This window comes from Ambystoma mexicanum, chromosome 6p (assembly GCF_040938575.1).
Source record: "Ambystoma mexicanum isolate Mex_15411 chromosome 6p, UKY_AmexF1_1, whole genome shotgun sequence".
Taxonomy (NCBI): Eukaryota; Metazoa; Chordata; class Amphibia; order Caudata; family Ambystomatidae; genus Ambystoma; species Ambystoma mexicanum.
The window spans coordinates 417,875,667-417,889,423 of NC_090935.1; the positions used below are offsets into that span (position 1 = coordinate 417,875,667).

Consider the following 13,757-nt stretch of genomic DNA (forward strand, 5'->3'; position numbering starts at 1 on the left):
CCCATCACAATGCCAGCACGAAACTATTCAGTGACTAATGACCCACCATTAGCAGTTTCCTTCTGGTATTGTGATGGGAGGGGCTGGTCTCAGCTGCAGGGGGACTGAAGTGTTTTTATTATTGTGCTTATGCCTCCACCCCACGTGGCGCGAAAGTGGTCAGAGGGAGCCTCTGACTTCTGTAATGTCATGTAGCACTTGCGTACTACGTGACATTACAGCCGGAAGGGGCAGCGCCAGCACCTGACCCGTGGAACTTTCCCCACGGCAATGCGCCGCCCCACAAACTGGGGAATTTCATCCCCTCCAAAGGCTCCAGGGACCAGGGCAATTGCACCCCCCAGGGCTGCCTGCCTCGCTCAGGCCAAGAAACGGGCCTGGATGTAACCTACAACTTGAATTAGTGGTAGCATCTAAAATAAACTGTCGACACACTAAAGCATCAGATACAAACCATCGTCTGCCAAAGCACTGACAACCTATATTTTACATGTAAAAGTGCAATTCCATCTAAACAAGTCCATCGACAATACACATGGACTGGTTTCAATGGAAATGCAATTTTACATGTAAAAAGTAGCATTTCCGTGCTTTTTTTGTAACTTTAAAACTTTACATGGCACTGTCTAGTGCTGAAATTCAGCATTGGCCAGTTCCTTGTAACGTTTTTAAGTATAGGGGGAGGGATCCCACCAGCCCCCTAACCCCCACGTCCACCCCAACGCTAAACCTAGCCCTAACCCTAATGTAACCCTTAAAATAACCCTACGCCCAACCCTAAAACTAATGTAACCCTTAATCTAACCCTAACCCCCATCCCTAACCCTAATGTTACCCTTAAGCTAACCCTAGCCCCAACCCTAACCCTAACCCTAATGTAACCCTTAATCTAACCCTAGCCCCAAACCTAACCCTAATGTAACCCTAAGCTAACCCTAGCCCCAACCCTAACCCAAATGTAACCCTAAGCTAGCCCTAGCCCCAACCTAACCACCAACCCTAACCCTTAATCTACCCTAGCCCTAACCCTAATGTAACCCTAAGCTAACTCTAGCCCCAACCCTAACCCTAATGTAACCCTAAACTAACCCTAGCCCATTCGATGGAATGACTGGATACCGAATTAGTGATTAAGAGACCACAGAATATATGATTTTATTATATACAAAAATTTGGTCCATAAGGTTAAAAAAAAAACTGCTGAGCGGTTCGGGTGTCGGGGGCAGAAAAGATTTTTTAAGCATCCCGCAACCATTGTTAAAAGTAGAACAAGAAGAAAAACATCCTTACAAGAGACAGTATGGGGACTTCCTGTGTTTGCAGCATGAGACAGCTGAACTACCCTGTCTTGATCTTGTACCTTAGACCACTTGCTGTGCCACAGGACTCTTGATTCTGATCACTTTCTGCCCTGTTGCTGACCTCCAAATCGTGTATCAATTTCCAATCGACACCTTCAATAATGCAGTAGTTGATTGGAGAACTATATTTCGCCTGCCCCAGAGAATCCAAACTTGTTCTCCCATTGACTGACCTTAATCCTCATTCATACACAAATGTATGTAACTTTAGGGCTGAATCAGCTAGTCGGGGATCCAACATGTTTGTATCTGGTATCTTCCAAACTTTGTCCAGTTCCTATCAAAAAGCCATTTTGGAGGATCATTTCCTAAATTATAGTTGAAGTCAGCCACTAAAAGAAGTAGATCCTCCCCTTTTGTGCTCATGCGATGTTCTACCAATGACTGTTCCAGAACTGCAATATTCTTTGAGTTACTTGTGGTGATGGACACCGGAGCCATGTAAGTTTCGACATGGCACCGGACGGTTTACTGACATTGTAACGGTCCACACAGATTCAATTCTAAAGTGAACATTCCAACCCACCAATACATGGCACAGGCACACGCCTATCTGAGATCACCACACACCTCCCCTCTTTACCCCCCCACCCCTGTTATGAACACCAACAAAAGGGAACAACGGGGAAAGGACAAACACAAGAAAGGAAGAAGGGAAAGGATAGCTCAGGGAAGAGAATAATGCAAGAAAAAGAGGAAACTCAGGAAAGAGAAAATGAACACCACTGATACCCCCAAAACAAAACCCCAATCAAGACACAACACAACTGCCACTCACACACAAACGTAATCATCCAGATTTTAGGCACGCGCCTGATCCTTCCCAAAGTACGTGCTGCCTCGCTGGTTGTTACCCCCACAACAGAGCTTAAACCCGCCTCAACAGAGCTTGGACCCACGTCAGCAGAAACCACCAACCATAAGACCAGACACACCATCCACCTGCACACCACTTACAGGCAACGCTTCAAAACCCAAAACACCATCACCCCATGTTCAGGAAAACCATCAGTCCATCACGTACACGACACATCCTGCAACGCAATCTGTTTACTCCAGACAGTACCATAACACAACCTGACATAACCATGACCAAGCCCTACGACCTTCTTCGGAGGTAGAAACACAGGTAACCCCTTCCTCACAAACCTGAGGACTCCTGACTCTCACCACAACCCCCACGCAAAGAACACTCTCACCACATCCCTTGTTGAGTCTATCATCAGTGGCCTTCTGCCTCTCCCTCACCAACATCACTGCTTGTCTTAAATCCACCTCCGACTGGACACCACCACCCAGCCAAACATTCTGGAGCCTACCACCAGGAAGTCTACCCCTCATGAGCTCAAAAGGAGAGCAACTCATCAAACTGCTAGGAGTGTCCCTGTGTGCCTTCACCGCCTCCACCAACACAAACCTTCAATCCAGCCCATTCGCCAAAGACACTGAAACTGCCCTGTGATGCATGACATTCCTTTCCTTCAAAATGTCAGTCATTACCCTTGAACCAAACTGAACCCCATTATTAGTGATTATGCTATCCGACACCCCTTCCCTGTCAAGAACTTCCTTCAAGAATCCTACCACCTTCTTTGTAGTTACTGTCCGCCTGGGCAAATTCCATCCACCTCGAGTTGCAGTCAATGAAAACAAGGATATACTTGTCACCATCACTCAAAACCAAAAAAGGTCTCATAATATCCCAAGCTACCTTGCTCCAAGCATTATCCGGAACAGGTACAGAATGCACTGACTGCGCCCTAACCACTTGGCTTTTGTCACTAACCGCGCACGGAATGCAATCTCTCACCACTCATTCAACATCACCATCCATAAGAGCCCTCACCAATAAGACTCCCTCAGTTTCTATTTAGTGAAAGATCGCCCAAGATGCCCCTCGTGGGCCAAAGCTACAAGAGTCCCCAGCACGTCGGCAGGGATAACCAGCCTGTCACCCCTCGTTATACCCCTAGGTCATCGGCAAGTTCACTGGCAGGAACTCAATGAAAAGTGTATTAAGTATCTTCTATACAGAGGCCCCCCTCCACAGCAACCAGAGCAACTGACTCTGAAGACAGGGCCCTTTATACACTAACTTGGAATGCATGACCATGCATGGCCATGAGCCATCACTTCGCCAACCAGGTAAACATTCCTGGGCTCCTGAGGCAACAGCCATATCTCCTGAAAGAAAATAAACAATGTTTTGAGCAAACACGAGTGCATGCATAAGTAATGTTTTGAACACAAATAAGTATATGCAATGTACTGCAATGATGGTTGAGTTTACTATACAATATATACACAATATTTACAGAAACAGTGAGACCACACCTAACACATCTCCCTTGGTAATACATTGGCAAGACACCAGAGCCAAGTAAGTAATCACGTGGCACCCCGCGGCTTACTAACATAGTAAAGGTCCGCACTGACCCAATTGTAAAGTAAACATTCAAACCCACCAATACATTGTACAGGCATGCACCATCTGGGATCACCACACAACTCTTTCCTGGGTTATTATGGAAATTAAAGATGGTCAAGTTACGCATGTGAGGGGCAGTCATCCTAACACACAACAGATTAGGGGAAACAATGGCAATTGTTTCAACCTGGCAGTAACGTTCCAGTGACACTCTGATACATAACCCCCTAGAGTTACTACCTTGCCTATTTTCCTTTGCCAGTTAAGCCACTGCTATAAAACTCTTCAAAAGCGGAGGATGTGGGGACCATGTTTCCTGCAAAAAGATCATGTCATTGTGCATAATTAACATTTTAAGGTTGGGTTCCCTTAATTTATGCCCTAGACCTGCTATGTTCCAGGAAACAAATTGCAGAAGGAACAATAGTCCTGTTGCTTCCTTTATCTTTTACAGTTGTTGTGGCCAGACCCTGGAGTCAATCTATATTCTCCATTGTCGTAAGAGTGCCATATCTGGTCTGTGTGTATAGTGAGGACATTACTTCATGCTCTGCAACTGAGGTAACTAATCCTCCAACTTTCACAGGTGACTGCTGTGATGGCATGTCTCTAACTTTACAAGCTTCAGTTGTTTTGTTTACTGTGTATGAGCCATTAGTAGCTGGTTAAAGCAGGGCAAGGTCCTCCCTAACAGGCTGATGTCTATCCCTCATTTTTTGTTTCTTAGGCTGCCCCATAATTGGTCCATAGTCTTGATTCGAATGGTCTTACAGAGCATTGCTTGAGGATTGGGTTAGAAATGACTCGGTGGCCACATTTTCATTCTAGTTTTGCCACCCCCGCAGCACCCAAATATTTTCAATATAACTCGTTTTATCTGGGGAAGCAAATGACAGCACAATACCATCTCCACCACAGTTCTCCCTTAAAGAACCAATCCAGTTCACGCTATATGCCATCAGTATATCAAATGGTGAAACTGGACAAAGTTTTAGATTACTTGTTGGCCAATCAATTACTTTTCTAAGATGGGTGTGTCCTTGCTATTTCCAAATGGTATTGTTTTAATGGTGTGCACTAACCAGACCGATGTGGTATGCGATTGGGAAGAGTTTAATTACAACAAATAAGGAGACCCCGGGAGAAAACTGGCAGTCAGCTAACCAGGTGATATAACTATTAACAGCTCTCCCTGTACTATTCTAGAACCTTGGTTCTAGAAGAGCACGAGAAGGCACAGTAATATGTATGCATAACATCTCCCTTCATAACAGTGAATTAGAAACAAAACAACAGAATAAAGGGGTGGGAAGGGGGAAGGGGGGGAAAAGGAGGAGAGAGGGCAAGAAAATGTAACAGGAACATTTGAACAATAAAGGATACATTTCAGCAGTCAAAAGGTCATCTCTGGAGTTGACACAATCTTCTGATCACAGCAGAGGCAAGGTTGACATGGTTCAATAGTACACAAAATCCTCTCCACAATTAGACACAACCTTTCTCTTAAGAGCAGGAAGTTCAGAACAGTCAAACCCTCACTTCCTTCCAGGGGCTGTGCTGACTTCTCTCCATATGCCATCTCTCCACAAGGAAAAGCAGCAGACGCGTGGACAATGTCATCAAAGGACCAAACTTTCCCATCCTCTAGAACCACGCTCTTTTTTCCTACTTTTTCAATCTTCTGTGGATTCCTGAATCTAGAACACCCTTTCATCACTTTATAATGCCACCGCACTCTGACCCAATCTCCTTCTCTGAACATATCATCACGAGTCGCTCTGACAGGGTCATAATGATCTTTGTATTTCTTTTGCTTCTCTTTCACTCTAATAAAAAACCTCTTCCATGTCCACCATCTTGATGTTCTCCTTTACCAACCAGGAAGGGCTCAACCTATTACATGGAACTCTCCCCCTCATCATGACAAAAGGTTCAACCTCTCTTGTGGAATCAGGAGTCATCCTGTATGCGTACAATGACTCTTTGAGGGTTTCTCTCAAGGGTAGTGAGTTTGCCACTGTTAACTGAATCACTCTTTTCATGAAGCCGTTCATCTGCTCCACAAGTCCATTTGCCATGGGATGATAGAGGGAAGCAAGTTTAAGTTCAATTGCACGGTTCTTCAAAAATCACTGCATTATTTCTTAAATGAACTATGCTCCATTATCAGTGACCAATTCCTCTGTGTCCACCTCTCTCTTGAATACTCTCTCTAAGAACGCCACTATTTTGGTGGCTTTTAAACTTTCATTCACGATACACCATTCTACCCACTTTGATGTGTAGTCTATGAGGACCGTAATGTACACTTTGCAGACTTCTAGTCCTTCAAAGGGTCTAGTTATATCTATAACTAACTTATTCCATATCGATTATCGATCCAGGAATCTGCACAGGTTGTAGTGGTGCTACTCTGCTCTTTTTAGACTTGGCATAAATTCACAAGTTCTTCCACTTCTCCCAACATTCCAGGCCACCAGTAATTTTCTCTCAGCCGTCTTAGTGAGGTTCCTCCCTAAATGGCCCTCGTGCCAGATTGAGGATTCTGGTCCTCATAGACTTCAATGGTATTTTGCAGTATTATGCGATCTCTTCCCAGAACACACTCCATACTTCAGGTAATTTTGTCTCGAATTTGGTCATACGCAGGAAGGGCAATTCCTATGCTCTCCTATCCCTCATGGATGGCTCGTCTAAGTAAACAATGTTCAGAATCGCCCTCCGGTTCTCTCATCCAGTCCTCTGTCGCGATCCCGGTTGAATATGTGCGATGATCTCCTCGTCTGCAACTTCTTTCTCTAGTTGCACAGTATCCTCAGCCCACGGTGACCTGGAGAGACAATCAGCAATGACATTTTCCTTTCCTGGAGTGTAAATAACATTGGCATTGTATTGCATGATCTCTAGCATCCATCTCCAAATTCACAATGAAGCCATATGTGGACTCTTAGAGTTCATGATGTCCATTAGTGATTTGTTGTCTGTTTTTATTACTATAGGTAGGCCCCAGATGAGAGTCCTGACATGCTCCAGTGCCCATTACCCCCCTAAGGCTTCCTTTTCTATGGTGGAGTAATTCAACTCTGACTCCTTCAAAACACAGGAGGCAAAGGTAATTGTCACTTCTTTTCCATACTGTGTTTGTTCAAGAACTCCTCTAGACCTGCATTGCTGGCATCCACTATAATTATACTTGTTGCTGTGGTATTAAACATTGTGAGGGTCGGTGCCTTACCGACATCAGATTTTATGGTCTCCCATTCTTTTTGGCACTGCTCAGACCACACAAATCTTGTACTCTTCTTCATAAGTGCCCTCACGTGTTGGGTATTTTCCGTGAAGCATAATACAAATTTGGAGTAATATTCGGCTAGGCCCAGGAAAGACCTGAGTTGCTCCTTGTTGATGGGGATAGGAATATTTGTTATTGTGTCCACAAGCTTCTTCTTTGGTCTGATCCCTTCACCATTTACCACATGCCCCAGATAAGTCACTTCTTGGACCTTTATCTCGTATTACTCAATTTTTAACGTAATCCATTTTTCTCTAATTACTTGTAACACTCCCAGAAGTTTTGTGTCATGTTCCTTTTCTGTTGGTGAAATTTCTTCGAGTCCCCCAAACAATTGCAGCAAGAGCCTATGAAAAACAGCAGTGGCCAAAGCTAACACAAACGGCATGTATTTGTATCTGTATGCTCCCAGAGGTGTAACAAAAGATGTCAGGTGTTTTGATTCTTCGTCCAGAACCACCTGATGGTACGCAGATGACAAAGCTAATGTTGAGAAAAATTTGGCAGGCCTCATCGATGTTAACAGCTCATTTATGTTGGGAAAGGGATGTCTTTCGAGCCAAATGTTGTTATTGAGGTCTCTGAGATCCACACAGATGATAATTGAACCAGTACCTTTCTGCACAGTGACAATGAGGGATAGCCAATCAGAGGACTCAATCGGTTATATGATGTCCTCCTTGCAAAGTTTCTCTAATTCTTTCTGTAGCACATCCTTTGTGCCAACTGGGATGTTTCTCACTTTGTGTACGACTGGTCTTGCCCCCCTTCTTAACAATATTCAGTGTTGAAACCCTTTGAGTTTTCCAATTTTGTCATAGAACACTTGTGGAAACTGTTCTGCCAGGCTCTCTTTAGAGGAAATATCTTGGGTCATGATGCTCAATATTGTTTTTTCTTCTCCAGTATGTATTCTGAGTTGTAGGGCAGCTTGCTCATACCTACCTAAGAGCGATGACCCCTTTTAGGCCACAAAGAGTTTGAAATATGTCTCTCTTTTTTTAAACTTGAGGTTTTACTCATTTGAATCCTACCATGTTTATGTACTATGACCCTAGCCTGTAGCCCTTACATGAGCGGGTCTTAGCTCTTTCATAGCGCAACCCAAGTCATTCTGGTATGTGATTTTGTCCACCATGGTGTATGGCAACCCAGTATCTATCATCAAATCTAATGGGGTCTTGTCAACTTCTACCTTTTCCCAGGGCCCTCTTTTTCTGGAAGAGTTCATTGTCCTCATCTACTATTGTAAGGAGACTACTGGGACCCCCAATTTCCTCGAGAGCATTTATGGTGCGATGTTCTTTCACCTTGGAATTTCTACACACTCTTCCATAATGGCCCATAATACCACATCTGTAACATTCAGCGTTGGAGGCTAGACATTCTTTCTCGCCGTCATGGTGTCAGGTGCATCCACACATGTAGCACTGTGATTGGGGACATCTATTTTGTGCACCCTTTTCAGGAGATTTGTCCTTCCTTTTTTTCTTCTCCTTGGTACTAGCATTTCTTTTATGCCATGTGGCTGCCAACGAGTTCTTCCTTACTTGGTATCTGCGGCCAACTTTTCAAGAGAGTCTACAGCCTGGGTCCAGTCATTTCTAGATAATAGAACAATGAGAGTTTTCTCCACATTATCAGCAGCGTATCCTATTAAAACAGCATGTGGTGTGCCCCAAGGTTCTTGCATCTTGCCAACTATGTATAACATCTTTACTAAGTCCCTATTTGACAAATTGGACAGACTGTGTGTCACCTACACTAACTATGCAGATGACAGTCAGATCCTCATTCCCCTTTCGTTCAATTCTGCCTCGGATACGGCCTTGGTAAAGAAAATATACCTCATCATTCAGGCATGGATGGCATCCCATGCCTGAATGATGAGAAAACAGAGATTCTGCTCCTCGGTTCCTCCGCCAATCTAAAAAAACTCAGCCCTGGATAATCTGCTTTTAACATTGACGGTAATACAATTACAGTATCTAAAGAAGTAAAGACGCTAGACTTTTACTTTGACTCCACTTTTACACTGAAGAAACAGGTAAACTCTCTAGCGTCCTCAACCGCTTACACATGCAAACTTATTAGAGCATGCAGAGCTTTCCTAACTCAAGCTAGCTGTATTATCCTTGCCAATGCCCTTATACTGTCCAGATTAGATTACTGCAATGCCCTTTAATTAGGAGCCAATAAATACATCACAGATAAAATTCAGATACTACAGAATAATGCCTTGAACCTTCTCACTAGAAAACATATATATGACCTGAGAAAAGAACATCATTGGCTAAAAATCAGAGATAGAATTGCACTCAAAACAGCCTCACTTACTTTCAAGTGCCTTCATAATACAGCCCCACCGTACATGACGGAAAGAATAGTCAGAAGAACATCAACTTGTCCTACTAGAACTGCCCACTCGTATTGCCTTCTAGTACCTAGATTTAGGCTAAAAGAATCAGGTGGAAGTAGCTTCCCGGTTAAGGCAGCCCAGCACTGGAACGCACTGCCACTTGACTTCAGGAAAGACCAATCCTACTACAACTTCAGACGAAATATCCTCACATGTCTACACTATAACGGCCGCCTTTCTTGATAATATACATTGTACCTGTGATCATTTGACTCCTGCTCCCTTTGAACATACCCCTATGCATACTTAGGTGCTCTTTTTGTATATCCACTAGTTAGACCTGTTGATTATGTATTGCCTTTATATTTGTACTTGTCCTCATTCTGTAACTAAGCTTGAAGTAACCTTGTATGCTGTGTCGCCCAGTTACCTAAGGGTCCGGCACGCTTGACAAATAAATAAACAAACAAACTAATGCAACTATTTGGTCATCACTATCATCATCATATTCTTCTATCCTTTTTTCTTCTGTAACAGTCATCTCTTGTTGAACAGCTTTCATACAATTCTATCCTAGCTCAATTGTCTTTGCTAGATCAATAGCTTGTTCTAAAGTAGGATCCGTGGCCTGCCACAATCTCTGTTGAGCCTGCAGGTTTGAGGTGTGAAACACCAGTTAATCTCTAAGATAATCATCGGCGACACCTGTACATTTGCAGGACTCCACGAGGCCGCTCAGTGCTGCTATGTAACTCTCTACTGACTCTCCTTTATTCTGTTTTCTTGAAAAGAAGTAGTACCTTTCTAGTAAAACGTTTGTCTTGTTTCCAAAGTGATTTTCAAGTTTGGTCAAGACACACTCATATTTCTTGGTGGCACTTGCGGTGCTGGCCTCTCCACCCCCTTCTGGCCCCAGTAAATCTGGAAGTATGCAGACAACCCTTAGTGCTTCTGCACCAATGCAGTTCAAGAGGGATGCCTCTTTCTATTCATCATTGAATTTGCTCCCTACAATATCACGCAAATACACTTGGAATGAGTCCAATCATTGTTCGCAAGGTACGGGAGGATCTCCAGGAGAGGCAAGGAAGGCACAGGGGGTGGGTGTGTTTTGCATGGTTGATTATATGGCCAAGTCCTGATGTTTGTTGTTTTAACACATTGATGCAGAAGAGAGAGTATAAAAAAAAGATTGCTGGATAGATAACTTAATTGGACACAAATTCAAAACTGAGCATCTGTAAGCAGTAAAAAGGAATCGGAGAAGCAAGATGGGGTGTCGTTGTGCCTTCTTTCGTTGCCGGCGTTCCCAGTGGTTGTCAAGGAAACCCTTACAAATAAGACGGCTCCCAGGAAGAGGACACTGAGGTGTTCTCTCCGACTCCTGGCACCCGCCAAACGAACTACGGCTGCACCAGTAGTTCTGTTTGCTGGCCACGGGGTTCTCCTCTTGCCGGTCTTGGCGCTCGGTTCCTCTGCTCTTGGCTCCTCATCACCAATTGTTGTGATGGTCTGCACAGACTGATGAGGTATGTGGTCAATACAACAAATAAGGAGACCCCCTGGGTGACAACCGGCAGTCAGCTAACCAGGGGATATAACTCTTAACAGCTCTCCCCGTACTATTCTAGAACCATGGTTCTAGAAGAGCACAAGAAGGCACAGTAATATGTAACAGTAATACAGGATTAGAAAAAGATTATCCCTCTCTATACTGGCATGGTTCTAGAAGAGCACAAGAAGGCACAGTAATATGTAACAGTAATAAAGGGTGAGAAAAAGATTACCGCTCTCTATACTGGCATGGAGCGGATTTGTTGTGCTTTTACACCAAACATAGACATATCATCTTATTTACAAGAGTGTATCAAAATATTAAATAACCAGACCACATATATTTAGAACCAGACACATACTATAAATCTTATCAAAAAAGTTATACGTTTATTTTCAAAAGGTTAAAAAACAACACATCATATTGTTATTCACAACTATCACATAATTTGTCAAACCACAAATGTTTGTTTATGAAAAAAGATAGAAACAGTGGAAAAAAATAGGGCACAGTCATTAATAGCTGAACACTAGTACTATTGAAAAAAATCTCTAAAATTCATACAGGGGTCAATTACGATAAGTTTATATAGACTTATAACATATGAAAGTCTTTTAGATTGTCAACATGTTTCGGCCTTGGTGGAGACATTAGACACTATTTCTAGTGGCACTTCACATTTTTTGCTGTTTCGGCCCTTCTTCAGCACATATGAATTTCTTCTATTCAGTAATAATACCGTCTTGTAACCCCAGCCTATTTTATGGAATTTCTTTTGCAGGTATGATAAAATGTTTTTGAGTAATTCAAAGGGACTATGTTCTAATCGCCAATGAAGATGTATTTCTTTCTTATGTTCACTTTCTTCTGTGGCTCTCGAATGTCACTTAGTGCTATTTCAGAGGTGGTGCTCTCCTAAAAATAGGGGGAGTTCTTATACTGATGCCACACAGTTGGGGGAACCTCTCCTTAGTGACATTAGTTGATATTCGCTTTGTTGAAGGTCCACTATCTTAAAGCAATAGGTAGGGAAGCGTTACGGGTTTACTCCATTCGTCAAGCTCTTCACAATTTGTAGCGAAACGGCCCGCAATATTGCTTCAAGTGTATAGAGGCTCCGGTCTCGCTTTCCTGCATCGCAGCTAACACTGATACAGTAATATGTATACATAACAGGTATACCCGGTACATGAACCAGGGCCAACATTAGGGGTTTCGCCTCTGCAGACAAAGGACATCTGTCCTCGAACTCAGGCATGGGGCCACTGTCCACTGTTAATGAGGAGTTGACTTTGGTAACACTGTCCATTTGTAACAAGGAGTTTGCTTTAGGAGAGTGTACATTGGCCAAGTATGGAGGCTGACTAGCCTTGCTCTGGTGTGACTCAACCACATTGTGTCTGAGTTCTTTGGTTGAGATCTTTGGTGCCCGCTGACAGTTGGCTTGTTGTGATATTCCCTTCAGCTTTCACCGACTGCTGGGATGTTACAGCCCCTGACTGTCATGGGTTCGCAGTACAGTCCTTACAGGGCTGTGACTCCTTTATTGTATGTAAATATGTTCTATGTAAAGTGCTTTGGAGAAAGCGTATATAAATAACATATCATTATCATTAGTTCCAGAGTGGACTCCTGTGTTCCAATCAACTTCTTTTTTACTGGACTTGATTTTCTGGGAGTTCCTCTAGGGTAACCACCCTTTCACCCAGATTTCAATATTCACACATTTTGTACAATAATGAATCAATTGGATATCTATTGAATTAGGAGTTAGAAGTGTTTTGGGCAATCTTGGTCTTTTATTTGTCAGACGCAGTTCTTTTAACAGTAACTCCTCTTCTGTTGCTGTGCCATCTGGGAGTTAAGGGCGAGTACAGCAACATGGTGTTGATTTTTCGTGGAGGGATCACTCTGTGCTGTTTTTTCCCCTACCAAGAGATTAGTGTTCGCTTGTATGGCTTGGGAGGTAAAACTATGTGGGGGTGTGGGCAACTTCCTAACTTTTCCAGGCTCATCTTGTTGCCACGATCCCCTTTGATTAAATTATGTATGTCCACATTATTACGGGGGCCAGCGCTTGATATGGACGGGTGCAGTGATGAATGCGGTTTACAGTCCCTACCAAGGGCAGTGAAAACCTCATACATTTCCAGGGGAGCTCTTATTGTAGCACCGTCATCCTCCTCAGAATCGGAATCGCTATTCCTTGCATTTCTCCCATCAATCTGTCCACTGCCTCTTGGTTGCTGCAAGGATCAAATTTAAATCCATCTGCATCATCCATAAGGCTGCCTGGGGCCAGGGACCCCGTTATCTGCAACTCGCTCTCACCAAGTACTCTTCCTGCAGAACCCTCTGCTCCTCTGGCTCCAATTCTCGCTTTTCAAGCATTTCTCTAAGCAGAGAGTTAGCGGCTGCTCCCACTCCTCAGCTGGCTCCCTCCTCTGGAACAGCCTCCCACTTTCTCTCTGTCTTGAGCCGGAACTCCTCAAGTTCTGCAACCACCTCAAGATTTTCCTCTTTTCCTCCTCCTTCCTTCACTCCATCCCGTGCAGATCCACACAATAGCTGTTGATTGGTGGTCTGGGCCCTTATGTGTCTTCTGGGTCCTAGCCCTCTGCTTGCAGAATCCGCCCTCCTCCCTGCACTTGCCTTCGGGAACCACTTGGGCCCTGTTCCCTCACAGGTCTGCACTTACTGTTGGGCTGGTGACCCCCCCCCCCTCCATTGGTCTCCTTCATCTTGTGGTCACTACTTGGCAC

General features: G+C 43.8%; 1 long non-coding RNA gene across 2 annotated transcripts in view; it reads right to left on the reverse strand.

Annotated features, from left to right (window-relative positions):
- The window catches only part of LOC138510931 (uncharacterized), a 169,308-nt gene that overhangs the window by 107,222 nt on the left and 48,329 nt on the right, over nt 1-13,757 (reverse strand). For both annotated transcript variants that reach the window (XR_011280476.1, XR_011280475.1), the window contains exon 2: nt 3,458-3,545. This is a non-coding gene — a long non-coding RNA (uncharacterized lncRNA). The remainder of the gene's footprint in view (nt 1-3,457; nt 3,546-13,757) is intronic.